General features: G+C 40.2%; 1 protein-coding gene across 1 annotated transcript in view; it reads left to right on the top strand.

Moving 5' to 3' along the window:
- grm4 (glutamate receptor, metabotropic 4) overlaps positions 1 to 15,352 on the top strand; it is a 175,871-nt gene that overhangs the window by 24,656 nt on the left and 135,863 nt on the right. The window lies entirely within an intron of this gene.

Below are 15,352 nucleotides of genomic sequence, written 5' to 3'. Positions count from 1 at the left end.
TTAATTAGTTGTCAGCATGGGGTCTGACGTTGTGAATCCTCCTCCCAAGATTTAGATGCAGCTCTCTTCCCCACATCCTACCCCTCCCCTCTTAGTTTTAATGCACAAACTCTTTCTATATCCCACTGTTTTAGCCTACTTTCTCTCATTGATACCCTCTGTGTGTAAATTGACGGAGGCATTTCAAGGTCGTCTCCATCTTTGATCGTCACACAGTGGAAATATCAAATATTAAAGCAACAGAGTTCCTCAGTAGAGCACACTTTGAGACACGGTATGCCATGAGAATGCATAGCGTGATGTGGTGCTACAGAATTTCCAACGCGGCTCCCAAGGGATCTTCTTTCCACTTCTTTGAACAGTTTGGTATTTGAGCGCATGAACATTCCTCCAGCGAGGAACAGGACAACAAAGAGTCTAATCCAGGCATGTCAAATCCTGTCCCATGAAGGGCAGAGTTTTCAGATTATACCTGGTGATTTCACTGAGAGGATGAAGAGATGAGGAGAGAGGAGGAAGTAATTAGTCAAATCATTTGGGGTCATATCCACAAACATTCGGATCATTCTCTCATAAAGCTATTTAGCATCAAAACTTAGCAAGCAGCTCCAGCTCAGAGGTGATTTAGGAAAGTTCTGCAGGTAATGAAAAAGACTAGAACTTTTATCTCAGTGTGCAGGTTTGTTTGTCTCTAACTTATGAAGTGGCATTCATGAAAATCTCAGTACTATGACGAGAGTTTACTGCTTTATTTCCTAGGCTGGAATGGTTCTTTAAAGATGCCTCTAAACATCTTCGCATATCTCTCCCAAATCTCATCATCATGCGGGCCTGATTGCGTTGGCAGACGAGTTCAAATGTATGAAAATCCTCTCAAAACGACGCCAGTATGTTTGCGTCTGTGCAGCCCAGAAAAGGATGTTCCAGCCTTTGTGCAGCTGCATTACAGGAAACATGCCTTCATCAGAGCACCAGAGTATCTTCCCTCTTTATAGAGAATAGGCGATACTAATGTCTTAGTATGTATACTACCTTTGCATGGGACTCTCGGGCGCTTCTTGCTCTCCCTCGAACATCTGTATCTTCCTACGCTCACTATTAATAAGAGGCCTGCTAACCTTGGTTACAGCAACTGCGTATGATAGTGGAGCAGATTCACACACACAAGGGCCACAGGTAAACCATGCACTATGGTGACCTGGTGACCTAGACACTTACAGACTAACTGCAGCAGAAGAGACTTTGAAGAAATTCCTTCTCAAGGGCTGGACTGATGTAGGGCTGAGCCTCATATGTATGAAGTCTGGGATCAGATACGTGATCTGAGCAATGGACAGACAAGTGACTACGTGAAATTTTGCAACAGCATGCAACACACTTGAGTCAGTTGTAAAAAATAAAGGTCAATATGTATATTTCTGTATACAAATTTCACATGTAGACGTGTAACCTATAAACATTTTAAGTTTGTTTGATTGGCTGACATCTTTTAAATCATATTATAACTTTACAAATTACTGTCAACATGAAAACTTTCTTTAGTAAATATTTAAAGGTTTTTCTAATAGTTTTGCGGTAGAAGATGACACTTGCTGCCTTTATTCGTGTGGATATGATAAATGTGTCATTACACTCCTGTCAGTTTCATGTTGGGAGGTGGTGAAAACAAGTCACAGCTTTAACTGTTTGGTTCGTTTCTCACCTAAAGAATAGCGACAAGCTTGGGGCGTCGAGTAGCTCAGTTGGATGAGCATCCGCCCCATGTGTAGAGGCTACAGTCCTCGCTGCAGATGGCCCCGGTTCGAGTCCCGCATGTGTAGAGGCTACAGTCCTCGCTGCAGATGGCCCCGGTTCGAGTCCCGCATCGGACAAGCCCTTAGCTGCATGCCCCTCTCTCTGCCTCCCCATTTCCTGTCTCTCTCTACCCTCTCTACTATCAATAAAGGCACAAAAAGCCCGAAAAAAAAAAGAATAGCGACAAGCTTAATCAGTGACTCCAACAACACAAGTCTGTAGTATCCATTAACGCTGCTTCGCAGGCTCACAAGGTGCATACATCCTATGGTAATGAAATTAAGTGAAGCTGTGGAACTGTGCTAATGGTTTTGACAGCATTGATTTATCAAGTGAGAATGCAAACTCGCCTCTAATGAGATGAAGATCGACCACAAATATCATCTATTTACAATCTAATCTGTTGGTCTCTCCTCACTCTATGTTCCTCAGGGTTTGAAGCCTTTTTCTGTGGTAATTTCTATTGTTCCAAGCCATTCTCTCATCTCTTTAAGAAGATCCAAAGATCAATAAAAGTCCTCCTTCCCACTCTTAAGGGCTTCGCTATTTAAATCCATATAATACTTTCATATTTACTAGGATCTGACCTTATTTAAATCAGATATTTTTCAGAATTTCACCACTGGCAAAACTCTTCTGTTACACTTGAAAGCTCTGAACACAGACTCTGGTGGAGTTATGGCTAAAATGAAACCTGCATACTCTTGCCCTTACAGAGCACATGATTTGACACCCCTGTTGGAAACTGTGATGTCACCCAAAGACAGCGACAGTGCTTTCACGGGGGTGTGGATATTTCATTTTCTGGGTCAAGGCTTCTAGCCTTAGTGAAACTTGGTAAAACTAAAAAAAAAAAAAAATTGCATTCTTGGTTTTCACTTTGTTGACAACAGAGAACTTCTTGAAATAGTAAATTCAAATCATGGTTTTTGTAGAGACACTTTATGTGCTTAGAAAGCCGCATTTTTTGTGCCTCTAACAGGAATAATTTATCAAGTCATCTAACAAAACAGCACAGTAGATCCGAAAGAACGTACTGCAATGAACCATAGAATAATTCTATTGTTTGCCAGTTACCATCCTCCTGTGTCCCTGTGACAGATAAGTAAGAAGTGACCTGACCCTCACTCTCGCAGCACTTTCGGAGATGAGAAAAGCTAAAGGGGCTATAAGAGTTCATCTGACAGGTCCACAGGGAAATGTCACTGTGAGCACATTAGCTCTCCACTCTTCTCACTTCTACTGTCAAATGTCAGTATGCTAATAACCAGAAATCCATGTCAATAATCTCCTCTGTCTTATAGTAAGCTATACTAGGCTCCCAGTGCTTCTGCAGCATTTTAACTGAGCGTCCTCCACAGTGTCCCTGTGCACAAGTGGTTTCTTTCAGAACATGCTAAGGCAGACAGGATCTGATGAAACATTAAAGTTTCAGAAAGGGTTTCTGGTCTCTGTGGAGGGGGAGCAGATGTTGAATGTATGTTCCATGGTTTAATTCACATTTCCAAACCCTTTGGGCATTAAAGACGTGTGGAAATTGTGCAATTTTTGAAAACTAAGGCACGGGCAAGATGTGGTTCCCTTATAGATAGTTACAATGCATGTTACTCGTGTCTCGATGTGGAATCTTGGTGTCTTGATGGAATCATCATCCATGGTTATTTAATAACCAAGGTTCTTTCTGATCAGCTGACTGCACATCAAGAAACTATTGCCAAAGCTACCGTGGTTGCCTCAGAGACAGGCACATATTTAAAAAACCCACAGGCACACACATTCCCACACATAAATTAGGGATTTTACTACTGTATGTTTAAGTCAGTGTGAGAGCCCTGAAGGTGGAATTCAATAAAAGCCGATTGGTAGAAATTCTGATCCAAAATGCTGTATCATACCATGAAGGTATTACATTACAGTATGGCTCTAACCCAGCATTATTAATCACATGATCTACCCAGTGAGATATGCTATATATGCCAAGGGTGTAAAGATTAATTCAACTCATTAAAACCGATGTGTTATCTAGGAATAGATGTTAGTATATACTGTTTAATACACTAACATTTAGTCTTACAACAAAGTCAGAGATTCAGCTACATTGATACAGAACAACAGATTCAAGCCAAATTACGTCTGCTAGCTCGCTACATTCTGTAATCACACATCTGCTTCAAACCGTCGCAGCCTTCCATTCCCACACTAAAATGCCTGAAATATTTACATTGCATTAGCAGTCTTCAAAACATGCAACAGGGACCTGTTACACCAAAGCTGCAACATGCAAGCTGAGTGATCTTCAATATGAGATAACTCCCACCTGCGTTACTTTGGGCGTTTCTCAGAGTAAACCAAATACCGTTCTTGCGGCCCATGCATGAGGACGTGAGAGTCCTGCAGGACTCCCAATATGTATCTGCAATTTGTGACAATCATTTGTGAAACACGGCACTGCTGCCAGTTACAATCTGTGTGTTAGCAGCACTCGCAAATGGCATTTGAGGAAGTGGCACTTGTAAAATGTAAAAAAAAAAAAAAATGTACCAGTGGCATCACAAATTTTGCTGTTAATTTAAGGCATTAGGTAAAATAGGATATTTCTTCCCGCTGCTCACTGCTGACGCATTAATGTGTAAGCATCACTTTAATGTTGGCGCTTGGTACTCTAGGGCTAATTTTAATTAGTCTCTAAGCTGCTGGATATCTTAATCTATGGTAACATCATAATTTATTAGCTGATCATATTTTGTATTAATAATTATGATTAATGTGCAAAGTGACTAAAAGATAAAGCTGTCGAATAAATGCAGTGTGGAGTAAAAAGTACAATATTTGCCTCAGAAATGTTGTGAAGTTGAATTATAAAAGTAGCATAACAAAGAAATACTTTTAGTACCTCAAAAGTTCTGACTTCTGACATCATTTTCTGAAGCATTTCTGATTCATTATTTGAAATTAAAAGAGAAAATTATGTAATTGGGCCTACTTACTTTTAACATCCATCCTAATTGTGGTTGCATTGAATCAAATCAGCTTTGAATTTCTTTGTATTGAAGCATTACAAATTTATCTGTATTTTTATTTATATCATTTTTGCATCAGATAAAGGACTGTGTATCTAGATGCATACTGCATTGTCTGAAAGGAGATACAAACCCCTAACATATGCACATACTGGCACGCAGGCACGCACACACACATACGCACACACACACACACACACACACACACACACACACACACACACACACACACACACACACACTTCTGTAAACCTGCAATTGTATCAGGTGTGCTGGTTGACTGGGCAAGCATTTAGTGTTTTTGCCTGTTTGTGTCTGCCACAGGATGGTTGATCCATCTGCTGCAGTCACTGAGATTGATGGTGAGATTCCAGTGTCCAGTGGAAAGTGACAAAAGAGGAAAAAATAACTGTGGCCCATATGCTTAAGGACAAGAGAAACCATTAAGAGCTGAGATTTACTAAGCAGCGTCACTTCAAAGAGATGAACAACGATGCTTGGAGCGTTTTCTCTTTTAGTCATTGTGCCAGTCTTTTCTCAGACTTTCACCACTATCAGTAGACCATTAATAAAGCAGCAGAGAACAATGCAGGAAGTGACATTTTTACAGAATGGAGAACACAGAAGGTTGTTGCTGTCTATGAATTCAGATTTCTAACACATCTGATTCTGTATTTATGAGGTGCTGAAGCTGAACCATGTCAATGACAAAGAATTGCTTGACACTGGGAGAGGCCCTCTTCTTCTTCTTCTTCTTCTTCTTCAATGTTGTTGCAAAAAAGATAAAGAGAGCTCCGATTATGCTGATTATTTAAGGAAATTAAAGTTATTACTGTAATGTGGAAACCTTTCTGGCCTTCACAGCAGTAACAACGGCACAGACCTTTAACAGGAGCACCGCAGATAGAACAGCGTTATTCTCTCCAGTAATTAGAGCTGTTCAGAAATGTAGCCTCATCTTTAAGGAGAACGCTTTCTTAATTGCTACCTTTGTCGCAACATTGCTGCTGTTTGAATGGATAATAACAGTCAGTCAAAGTAATTGTCGCTTTATGAATTCATTTGTTGAATTATGCTGGAACGTTCTCCCTAGAAACTGGTTATTGTTCTGCGCTCAAAGCTGTTGAATCTTTGCACAGATGCTATGAAATTGTGTTGCATGGCAAAAAACATATGCTAATATTCTCCAGCAAGAAATTCAGATCATCTAAAGAACTGAGGGAATAATTCTCAGATTTCAGAAATTATAATGGAAAACCTTGAAAAGAGTCTTGGCCATGCGTGAATTAGTGTAATTAAACAAGAAATACAAGCACAATGCAGTGATGTTCATTAAAAAGTATACACCTTTAGGTTTCCTTGTGAAAGGCAAATGGAGACCTGCATCCTACCCTCTAAAACTGATATGCTGGTCAATGACAGTGATTACCAGGCCTGTGTTTCTCCCTCCCACTCTTTTCCTGTCAGAGCTGCAGAGGTAATGAGAAAGCACACATTATTTGGCCTTGTTGTGATCATGTCTTACTAACCTAACAGAAGCAGAGATAACCCAGTGGTTTCACTGGTCCTGTGCCGTCAGAAAACCGTGATAAACCAACCACATTGCTGTAGGCCATACATGAGCACAGACACATCATCATATAAAGACTGGGTGACAACAGAGAGAGAGAGAAAAAGAATCTATCTTGTTTTAATCAAACAGAAAATGGATTGCTGCAGATTTAAAAATTGCAGTGTGGGTAAAAGCTATGAATGTTCACATACAACCACGTACAACTCTACACACAAATCTTGTCTATTAGACTTGTACCAAATCATGAATATTTATCTGGTGCACATCTATCCCTGGACAGTGATCTCAACTTCCCATCAGTCTTAAAAACAGCCCATGTGCACTTTTTAATAGAAATATGATTGTTGAATTAGTAAGGAAGTAAGTATGTCACCATGTAAGCATTAACCGTATACCGGAGATTTTAAAATATGTACAAAAGAAAGAAAAGGATGATTTTTGGTGCTTAGGTTACAGAAATGAAAATAATTTTCACTTTCAACACAATGTATTGCATTAGCTTTATGTTGTAGTTACGATTTGAAAAACAACACATATTGGTATCTTTTTTATTCATTAATCTAGTTGGTGGATTTGTAAAGTTCAAGAAGCCATAAATGATCAAAAAACTAAATCGACGACAGGTGACGAGGCTGCAGAATGGCAATTTCTCTTCTACTTTAGTCAAATGGACTCACTGATTCAGTCAACAAGCTAGTGGTAAAATTGCTCTATATTGCTATTTGAATTTTCTCTCAATATTTTGCTTCCTCCATAGAAAAGGAGTAAAATGAATGTGAAAGAATAAACTGAATGTCACCCTGTTTCCAGTTCCAAGGTAAGCTAAGCTAACTGGCTGCTGGCTATAGCTTCATATTTAGCCATTGTACTTCACGTGTCAAACTATTCCTTTAAAATGTGTCTTAACATCATTAACCTATGTATAGAATGAGTTGTGCTTTTAATTATTATAATTCAAGAGATAGCGAGCTAATCTGACCCAGGACATCAATCACATGACAACCCCTGTATCTCTCAGAGGCTTTTCTGTCTCTCAAACTTTGGTTGATAAAGAAGAAAATGCCCCCAAAAATAAACATCTCATCCAAAAACAAATGCAAAAATAAAATGTCATCCCCTGAAAGGTAGATACACTCAGAAGGGTGAGCCTTTACACCCACTGCACGCCTAATCAACATCCATGAGAGAGTTCTGGCTCATTAAACAGGCTCTTTGTGCCGGCATTAATAATTCAGAGGCAATGTGAGAGTCGTGACGTTCTCAAAGACCTGCCATCTCGTTAATGCACCATTAATCACGCAGGTTAAGACAACAGCCTTGGGGGCAGTTGACCCTCCCCCCTTTCTTTAATGGGTGGGGTCGGACAACCGGGCACCTGTCCTCCTTGTTGCAGGCAACTGATCTAATCCACCTAGAACAACACGGACAGTGCGCTGGGTGATACAACAGGGAACAAAATGCATTCAAATGTGACGCTTGAAATATTGTGCAGTACTTTACTGGGTAGAAAACTAGCCCCTTCAGAGGAGTGCATTAAGAAAAGAACAGCGCTGTAAAGATGAAAGTAGCTCTGAATTTAAGTCGCTTTGAATATGTTTACTGGTATAATCCTTATCATGGTGCCTGTTTTTGTTTCACTTACATTTATGAAAATGAATGCACATCATAAAATTTACAGAAATACCTTGACACACAAGAGGGTTTACGTGTGTTTTGCTACTGGATCTCCTGATTTGAAAATATAAGGTGAATGGTTGAAAGAAGGAGTAGAAGTAATCATAAGAGACGAGAAAGTGACCCAAATCATGTTCACTTCAGAGTTTTTTTTTCCTCTACACCCACATGGGCATTGCCACTCTTTATCTGACTACATTTCCCTCAACTGGGGATAGACTGCTAGTTTGAAGGCTTTTCTGACTCGCTTCTATTCCCTTTTCCTCCCACCTGCTTCTTGAACTGAAATCAATGTTCCAGCCCTTTCATCCTCTCTGCAGATTGCCTCAACCGGGGCAGAGTCTATCAGGCACCACCAGACTGACATTTCCCTCTAGCTGTAGCACCTACGGGGGACTCCATAACTGACTTAGCCCCCCTAGGGATGGATAATCCCAGGCTAAAACCCACAGATTCTGTGATTAATGATATGTCTAGTGGTTGTGACCCTTGTTCTCTTGCTGTGATGCCTCATGTCGAGCCCAGGGAGCTTTGGAGAGCTGACAAGGGAGACCTGTACAATTATGCACTGGCACAGCAAAGCAGCCCCCCGGCAAACATAGACGGTGCTTGACAGGATCTTTATTAGCAACAAGACATGTGGTGCATATACAGTACAGTATATTAAAAAACAAAGCCAGAGTATAGCCACAGTCCTTTATATATTGTGTGACCTGCTTGCAATGTCCACTGGTAGTGTAAATTTATTCAAGATGTAAACTCGTGTGTGGTTAAATTCTATGCTGTATTATATGCATGCAGTCTGTGGTAAATCTCCCATATTTTAAAGGTACCCTGTGGAGTTTTATTTCTGATCAAATGCACTGTATTGCAGTGGATCCTTGAGGCTGAATGGATTTCCTTCCTCATAAGTCATTTGTAAAGCTGATTATTTGAATAGTTCCCAACCTGCATTGTTTGCATCCAGGTTTATGTCCGCCTGCAGTCTACTTCCGCATATGCATTTTACATTTTGTGACGCATTACTGCCGCCAACTGTCAGTCAGTGTAATAAACGTCATATAGCTTGTATGCTACTTGGCTGTAATGTGCATCACCTGCTTGTGGATGTTTATATTCATCCTTGTGTGCTAATAGGACACAAGAAACTAACAAAGCAAGCTACTGCCTCATCATCACATCACTCCATGTTGCTACTAGTGCTCAAATCTCCACAGGGTATCTTTAATTTCCACTAACTATGGATTAGTGGTGTTGTTGATGATTCTACCTTTGTGTGTGTTTTTGCACACAATGGCTTTGTGTTTGCAAAGACATAAGTTAGGTGAAATGGGAACTTGAAACTACCTGTAGGTTTTGATTTCAGTCGGAATGTGTTAGTGTGTCTATGGAGAACAAGCAATCTGACCTCCCAGTCCACTGCACATCAGAATACACATGACTTTAATACTAATAGTCACTGTAATGCTGTTTTACATTTAGGCACCAGAAGGCTTGTGTGTGTAGCATCTTGGCAAACAAAGAAAAAGTTGAAAAGTTGTGTGTTAAGTTGTTTTGTTAGGGGTTTTACTCTCAGGCATAGTGAGAGCTGTAAGTCAAAGCCAACAGCTCCAGTGGGGCTTCTCAGTGACCAACAGATAAAACTGTGAGCGTACTTTCCAGCCTCCAGCTGTGACTGTGTGCCACTCTGAGAGTGTGCAGTGGGGCGTAGTTGAAAAAGAGCATTCATGCTGAGCTAACCTACCCACTCAAAAACAGAGATACAGGAGAAGTACATTTCCATACTGAAAGGTATGTTTTTCACAGATCCACAATAGCAGGCGAATACTGGGTCCAGATGAATATCTTATCTTTTGACCCACTATAGGACAGAAAGTAGGTGCTGATAGCTTTACTTCCAAATGTGTCAAAATGTACACTACATCAGGCTGGAAGTACAGTTACTGGCTGGTTGGTTAGTTAGTTAGTTAGTCAGGCCTGCGTGCCACTGTTGAGACCCTGGTTCATTTGATGGGGGCCGTGCTTCTGACTTAGCTCCATTAAACACAAATGCTCATGCTCCCAAGTGGGAAGCCAGTGGGGGATCATGTCCTGGACTGGTTTAGTCAATAGGACCCAGTCATCTTTTGACTATACAGTTTTCACACCAACAGTGAGAGTTAGATGTTTTTTTAACTTTTGGTCCATTTTTATAACTTGAGGTACATGTACATAATTGTAATACTTGAGGTACAGATTATACAAATAGTCTTCTGTTTCTAATTACCCTGTTGAAAAATGCTTGCAAGAGAGTTTATTTTAGAACACATTAGATGTTGCTTGCTGAGGTACTCAGACTAAAAGGTTTCAGGCAGACCCACAAACGTTAGAGATAGAAAGAACAAGATAAATGTTTGAGGGCAAACTTGGGGATAGTGCTTCTGAAATCCAGGTCTTAGATGCAGGATTTTCCTAAGAACAATATATAAACCCATACAAAAGTAATCACGCTCAATCATCACTCATGACCCACTAAAAGTGTGTGGCGGGGTATTTATCAGCAGAGACCCTGCTCTCTGCCTGTATTTTCTTCTTATTTTGCTGTGTTTGGGACGATTCTGGGCGCAACCTTTGGGCAGTGGGTGTGTAGCCCCCAGCCAATAACGGTGTGCAGGATACTGATATCTGATACCATTGATTTACTTTCCAATCCGATACCAAGTAAAACCCAGGCTGGTATTGCCAATACCAATACAATACTGATACTTTGTACAAAATACACTAAGGGGAGAAGAATCGACAGGCTTGCTGTTTTATATAGAATTTCAATTTCATTCAAATTGAAATTAAAAAATGCCAATGAAATTCATAATGAAATAAATATATGTCATAATAAATGCATAAATTAGTCAATACCTACATTTTGAAATAATCTGTCATCTGTCAGTCAAAACAAATGAGACTGGGTCAGTGAACATCATTGGCTGCTCATAGGCTGACATTTAGTAAGGTAGGGTTTGTTGCCTGTACAGTAAATCATTTAAAATGGATACACAAATGTGATTAAAATATGTAGTCCTGACAATAAAACAGCAATTTCAGCATCCTGGGTTTTGAAAATAGTAATCCAAAATAAAATACATATTTTATTGAACTGATGTGAGGTGATCCCAGGGACACGAATCTCACCCCAAGCTGAACTTAAAAGTATATTCATTTTGTAAACATATTTATTTAATTAGCTATATTTATGTATATCAATTTGAATAAAATGGTTTTCTGTGTTTTTAAGAATGGCAACAACTCCAGTAGTTTGAACATCAATGCACAAACTGATGTCTAGACAGACATGAATCACTTTCCCACGGTCAGTGACAGTGATAAACGTCCCCAATAGCTACACACACTCTCTCTCTCTCTCTCCCTCTCTCTCTCTGTACCTGGGTAATGCCTGTCACTGCCAAAGGATTCAGTGAGTGAAGTCTGTCTCGCCGCAGCAGCACCTCTGCTCTTCAGATCGCCGCTTCATAATCATATTCTGTGTTGTGATTAAATCTCAGATGCTTAACAAGGTTTGTGGTGTCGCCACAGTACCTCACAGTCCTCCCACTCACATCACATACAGCATCGTATCTGTTCTGAGAACTGAAAAAGTTCCACACAAAACTACATTCATGGTCAGCCATCGACAATGTCAACATTCTGTTCAATGGCTTATGCATTTATAGAGCTGTAGTTCGCATATGACTATAACAGGTGGAAGGAGAACTATCATCTTGGTATTATCTAGACTAGATCCTGGTGATAGTCTAGCTGCTTTCTTCTGTGTCCTGTTGATGATAAGATACACATTTACCCCAAATGGCTCAGTTAAGATACTGATGTTTAATATATGAATCAACCCTAGAACAGAAACGTTTGTGATCGGAAGTATTGGTATTTCAGGATCGATCCGCAACCACTAGTGCAGGGTGTGAGGGACTTTATAAATAAAGGTCGTGACCAGGTTACATCAGTGTCTCCATCCCTGTCGACTGCTGTCTGTCATGGATATATTAAGATCTGCAGGTCTGTGTGTCTATTTGTCCGAGGGTAGGGCTGAACTTCGGCTGCATTCACATAAAATCCGACAACGCGGCACCTTTCCACAGGGATGTGCGTAGGTGTGGGCGCGTTTATTAGTAAAATCAGAAAATAACGATTTATGTCTCTGATTCACTGCTTTGTTCCCTCACTTCATTCCCTCTCCAGCTCGCCTGAGCACTGCTGCGCTCTCTCTCTCTCGCTAATTGAGCTGGGGAGGAGGGGCCAACTTTGAATATGTTTACAAACAACAACTGACAAATCCTGCATATTATACCTTTAATTGGAATTCTCGTCTCCTCCAAAGTGGAAATATGAAAGTACTTGTTTTGAGTGTCTCTTTAGCCGCTTATCTCTTACATAAGTTGACTTCAGTGTAAAGTGGGACCAATAAGCTGCTGTGCAATGAATTTATTTCAAATGCACCTTACATTAACACACAGACAACACTTGATGGGTTTACTGATCGGCTTTTGTTTTTCTCATCCAGAACCAAAAGATCAGTGTATCACTAGAAGACAAATAATAGTCATGTACTAATCTTCATCACAGTATCACCAAGTATCCAGCTGTTTCATATTTTACAAAGATACTCATACAAATCTTTTACATGACCCCTTTATGGATCAAAGTCTTTTTCAAAGCTTTCTTCTCAGAAAATCCCAATTGCTCAATCAGACACCTATTTCCGCTGAGGAGCCTCAAGTTAATGACCCTGTTTCTCATCTGGGCTCCTCCCCATTTTCCTCTGGCGTTGAGGGTGAATGCTTAATCTTCAGGGGAAGCTGTCAGAGTATGATGAATGCTAGCAGTAGACTGGCTCTCAAAACCTGCATTAATTTTTAAGCACAATTACTAGAACAAAAAATTTTTAATTCAGCGATGGAAGATGACTGCAGAGGCACATGCAAGGCCTGGAAACTCGTACAGGGGTTTGCTTGAACAGTATTTCAGCATCTTTGAAGACAATCAGTGAGAGTTTTGTTGTAGTCTCAAAGATGGACATGAAACAGACAGTTTTCACAAAAATGTTTTGATCTCCAGGCACAGATGGCAGTGTTGTGGGGCTGCTAACCTCGTCCAACTCCAAATCCAAGCTGTGGTTTGTAATCAATGTGCCATTCATGCTCTGCCTCTTCTCCTTTGATCCAAGAATTAACAAGACAGATGAAAGGAACAATTATCAGGTTCCACGCTACACTTAAAGTCTAACACAAAGTTAGCTTGGTTTATGCAAAGCTTTGCCACAGAGGAGGGTTTTGTATCCTCCCACTATGTGCTGAGAATTCAACGAAAGACACTGAGGGGACAGATAAAGAGAACTAAGGAGGATGTAAAAATCACAAAATAAAGCAGAGAATAAATAAATAATATGTTATATTCAATTGCAAAAAACCCAAGATGCACACAGCGAGCCTGTAAATATGGATACTACAGAAAAAGAAAGGAGAATCGTAGCATTTCAAAATTCTAGTATGTCAAGACCCTGAATTGAAGGTGCCTTCTTTTATCCCTGCGAAAATGATGTTTATGAGACACAGACCTTGAAGTTCAGAAGGATTTAACAGCACTGAGACCATACAGGAAGAGCCCTGGAATCAAATATGTTTCCTGCTGAAAGCCACAAAGGAGGCACAAGGCCGTGCCCACAGTATCTACTGTTACTGTGTATTGACATGGTGGACATGCTTTCTATTTGATTGCAGTCGGCAGGGGAGAGCAATGAGTCATCTCAGCCTTGAACTTCTTTATCACAACAGCTTTGTTTTTGTGGTTTTTAATGAATATGACAATTTATAGTATACCCATTAACTATCTCTGATCAAGGTGTTAATATATGTAAAGCTGCAACAAATTATTCTTTTCATTCCTGATTAAAGGGGCAATGTAGAGGAATTGGCCAACTGTTGAATTCATACACCAAACAAATAGGGGGCAAGTTGGGGTATCCATAAAATGTCAGATAATGTTGAAAGATTTTCAAGATGATGTCTGCAAATTGCTTGTATTGCCCATCCTAGAATCCATATCCCAAAGGTATCAAATTCACTATCCTAAAAGCATAACAAAACAAGCAAATATTCATATTTGAGAAGCTAGAACCACAGGATGCATTTTTGGCATTGCTTTTACCTTGCTTTTGCTTTGTTTAAACGGTTAACTGATTATCAAAACCATTGCAGATCAGACTAATCAGTTTTTAATTGCTCCAGCTTTAAATATATGAAATCTATCTCACAATGAAGTACCAGCACGAAATTGTGAATAACATCCAGAGTATTCGTATTCTATAGGCAGACAACAGGGCTTGAGTCATCTTTCATAAAAGTTTTGAGTAATGTTATGGTGATGTTTGACATGGCAAAAATGGTATGAAAAACGATGTTAGACGTATTCTTGCATTTGGTCACAATTATTTTGAGAACGCACCACATGGACTGTGTCAGGTGAGCTGGCTTCGAACACTGAGCTCTGGTGGGAATGATGGACAACTGGACAGGCCCTCATCATGTTCCATTTGGCTAATAATACCTTCAGTCGCTGCAGCTCACTGTCACTGATTCAAAGCTCCTTGAAAGGAGCTACTCCAGTGTAAAGTCTGAGGGTAGTTATTTCTCAGTCTTCAAACAGCCTCTATAGCAGAGCAGGTCAGAGGCTTCTGATGGAACAGGTCAGAAGCCCTGTGACTTAGCTCGGGGCCATTGTCCCAAATCCATGTGCTGGACCTTCTCTGAGAGATGTACGTATGTATGTATCTTGACTTACTACAGTTCTTTTGTTCACAAAGTCAGGTGAGGTGTATTTGCATAACCGTTAATCGTGGTTATGCCCTTGAAAGACTACACAACAGCAGGATCGTAAAACAGTAAACGAAAAGGACAACTCCTCCACACCAACATCAAACTGTCAACTGAGTAAAGGGAATAACTGCTACGAAAAACATGAATAAGACAGAAAATGGTGAGGGAAAGGCTACAAAGAGGAGGATGCCAAGGGGAAACCAGCTCAGATTAAGCGCTGACAAAATCTTAAACTTGCTTTTAATGCTTTTGTGGTTTGCTCCTATTCAATGCTCAGTTGGATAATACACAAACACTGTTTCCAAGCTGCTGTAACATTCCTTTGACTGTAACAATCATCATGCACTAGTTGCCTGCAGCACTCTACTGTACCTCTCTAATGGTTTGCAAGGCACTTTCTGCCAAGAAATACAGAATATGGCTTGGAA

The sequence above is a fragment of the Seriola lalandi genome, unplaced genomic scaffold (genome assembly GCF_002814215.2).
Source record: "Seriola lalandi dorsalis isolate HSWRI2012SDOR001 ecotype SW California unplaced genomic scaffold, Sedor1 jcf7180002054297, whole genome shotgun sequence".
NCBI lineage: Eukaryota > Metazoa > Chordata > Actinopteri > Carangiformes > Carangidae > Seriola > Seriola lalandi.
This window is presented reverse-complemented; position numbering and strand designations above follow the sequence as displayed.